This window comes from Dinoponera quadriceps, unplaced genomic scaffold (assembly GCF_001313825.1).
Source record: "Dinoponera quadriceps isolate SergipeBrazil2010 unplaced genomic scaffold, ASM131382v1 scaffold1352, whole genome shotgun sequence".
NCBI classification, from domain to species: domain Eukaryota; kingdom Metazoa; phylum Arthropoda; class Insecta; order Hymenoptera; family Formicidae; genus Dinoponera; species Dinoponera quadriceps.
Genome location: NW_014555567.1, coordinates 1,256,255 through 1,259,674, shown reverse-complemented (window position 1 = coordinate 1,259,674; position 3,420 = coordinate 1,256,255). Strand labels below are relative to the sequence as shown.

The 3,420-nt window shown below is 43.2% G+C and overlaps 1 long non-coding RNA gene across 1 annotated transcript in view; it reads left to right on the top strand.

Moving 5' to 3' along the window:
• The first annotated feature begins 2,084 nt into the window (after positions 1–2,084).
• LOC106744691 overlaps positions 2,085–3,420 on the top strand; it is a 4,470-nt gene continuing 3,134 nt past the window's right edge. The window contains exon 1 of the long non-coding RNA XR_001374472.1: positions 2,085–2,170. This is a non-coding gene — a long non-coding RNA (uncharacterized LOC106744691). The remainder of the gene's footprint in view (positions 2,171–3,420) is intronic.

The following is a 3,420-nucleotide window of genomic DNA, read 5'->3' as shown; positions in this document are numbered from 1 at the left end:
TAGTGACATGTCGGTTATCGAAGAACGGTGTCTGCCGCGATGTGTGTCTCTCAACGAAATTCGCGAGAATGTAAAAAATGTCGGACAATTTCCGAATCAAAATTTTCATTCTACATTAATCCTGCATATATCGTAGTATTTGAAGAATCAATGGAGAACTTCGAGATATGACACTATATAAACTATTGTTTCACTTTGATGCTACAAATGGTTATTTACTGCTATTCCCTCCATGTTGAAATTTGAAAAAAATATCCCAAAACGAGAAATTAAAGATTTTGAATATATACTCACATACTCTACTTGCAGTTGAATATATTGCGTGATTAATATATCGCTCATTGAAATGAAGAATATATAGATTAAATGCAGATAAAATATTGAGATAATCCAGTAATAAATGATTTTTAAATAAATGCTTCTTTACTAAGAGTAATAATAAATAATCATTTGTAGCACCAAAAAATAGTAGTTGTTATAATATTATACCTTGAAATTTTTCATTAGTCCTTTAAGTTCAGCAGAATTTGCATGCTTAATGTATATAGAACGAAATTTCCGTCTCGGGGGCAATAAAGTAAATCTTTCCGATCTCACGACCTTCCTCACACTCGCTCGCTCTTTTTCTTCTTTCTACAAAAAAGGCACATTATAACGAAATAAGATAGAGTTTTATGACCCTTCTTGCACTAGATACCTTTCTATTAGATTTAACACGTCAAACATCAAACGCATTTATTCTCCCATCGATCGTCTCAGCCGCGCAAAACGAACGACCGCTAAGAAAAAGAAAGAACAACAATTAACAAACACTTTCTTTTAGAGAGCTGGCTTCAACGGGGAGTTTGTCGCGAATAATAGGTATGTCAATGTGTGTATGTGTCTGTGTGTGTGTGTGTACTTATGAAAAAATATATATCACGAATAGTATATGTATATTTATATGTGTGAGGGCCGAATTAATCGCTCCAATGTTGACACCGATATCACCTAATACTTCATCACTCGCTCAGACTCGAAAGTACACAGACGCGTCTGTGACCACACAGATCTGCGCGAGCGCGTTCCTACCTATGTGAGAAAACGTGTGCCTCTAACAAATACACTTACAGAATAGATTACCGTTAGGATTAAGAGTTATTCCTTAAAAAAATATGACAACAATACGTGAAGTTTGCAAGATCGAGGGGGGACCTGCCGCGAGCACCTCTCGCGCAGCACGTAACGCTCGTGAGAATGTCGAATCGCTAGAAATCGTGTGTACTTTTAGCGATGCACACGAAACGGCCGCCGAATACTAGGGATTACTCTAACGAGACCGTACGGACATCAAAGTACGAGACGCGTACTATACAACATCACGGCGCCAAGCGCGGCATGAATAGCCTACAGTTCCCACGAGTTCGCCATCGAGCTCCTGAAACTCGCCTCGCGCGAAAAGAAGATGACGTCGCTCACGGGTGTGCGAACTGAGAGCCGTTTCCTCGGTAAATTCGGCAATCTAATTGTAGTCGGCCGGAGCGCTTTGTAGAGGAAACGAGAGATCCTCTCGGTCCTTCTAACGATCAAGACCGGTTGCGCCTTGGATAGTCACGGATCGATCCTACGCCGCGATACTCCTTGAAATTCTCACTCACGGCGCATTCTTCGTTTCCAAGTGGAACGCAGCTCGACGTAGCGCGTGTGTCACGACGTACCTTGCAAGGAAGCGTTTGTCATGCGTGTGAGGATGCAGCGCGTGCACTCGGTCGAAGTGAGCGCAGCGGTGTGCGTGTGGGGGATACCTGCGACAGACGCATGCTTTACACGCGACGTATACGCGCGTACAGTGCACACTGTTTAAGACGACTACTATGTTGACGGGTACTCGACGGTCTCAAGAGCTTCCGCCGCGACGAGGCGTCGCGAGGCTTCGCCGAGAAACGGTTGCGAGTTTCGTCGCGCGGAGAAACGAAACTGCGACGTTTTCGTACGTACATATGTATGCATGTACGTTCCATGCGCGTGTCTCGCGAAACGCAACAGGTCTCGTCGTGTAATTCGATTTGCCGGCTCGTACCGTTCCCCGGATCCTTCGGAATAATCAATGGCTGCGCTCTAATTGCGTTTATCATCGTATACGTAGGGACATCGAGAGCGAGGTGCCTTAAACTGAAATTGTGGATTTACGGTAATAAACGCTAAGATTCCAAAAATTATAGGATATCGGCGATTCAGTTTGCTGTCACGCCATAAATCGCACTGTAAAGTTGCCTTCATACACACGGACATCATCTGACACATCTGATGTAAACAAGGAGTCGTCTCGCATGTGACAGAAGAACCGACACGAGATATATATATATATGTATATCGTCTCGGGATGGCCGATTAAAAATCAATCGTCGGGAGGAGTCTGGCCAACGTGTACGAATATCCGTGAGAACTTTCTTCCCTCGCGATTTTTAAACGTGAGCGGCGATAAAAAAAAGGTGTTTTTACGTGTACGAGGCTCGCTGCTGTGTGGACAGTGGCGCGTCCGGGAAGGTGCACGGATAACAAATAAGATTACACCGATGTAATCACACGTATCGACGTGGACTACCGAATTAGTTCTAAATTTATTAAACCAGAAGCATATAGCTTCATATCAAGAGAAACCCGTATCCCGCACCAATCTGTATGAAACGAAGTTGGAAACGAGAAAGAAAAAAAATAGAGTTAGTTGTAAGATAAGTTCTTGAATGAGACCTTGCATTTATAGGAGAGCGCGGAGTCGATGTGTAAATTAATTCCTTCGTTACAAATTGAGTAAAGCGATGACGATAAATTCGACGCAGCACGGTGTGCATGCTCATTATTGAAACGCGAATTCATTTACGTTGGTGAATCATTAAGAGGCCTATGGTAATATCCAATCGGGCTATGCATCAAATTGTTACTCAGAACGTGTTTCGTGCGAAGCAAAAGGGACGGGCGAGAGAGGCACCGAGAAAAAGAAACAAGCAGAAGAGAATGAGACTGCATATCGAAGGGACAGTTTTTCGGTGCTCTTATTTGTAAATTAATTTGCCGCGAGCTGGAACGACCAGTTTTTCAGCCGCTGTTTTATTGGATCGCGTCGCACGACTGACACATCCGCCGATTTCGCGATTATGCGCGCGAATGCACTCGCGTTCGTATACGAGAACTTTTAATCATTGGGAAAACATAATGAGATGCCGATAATTCGTCGGATATAACGCGGAAAGGAAGAAAATTAAGAGACGAAGGAAAAATTCCAATGCGTATAAATAACGCGCGATCTCGACCGATTTTAATTAGCCCGCATTAACTGCCCGCGATAACGACTCCTTCGTTTCGCTCGGTGCAGAAAGAGTTCTCAAGTTTGTTCTTGAGCACCGAACGGTCGATATATATATATATATATATATATATATA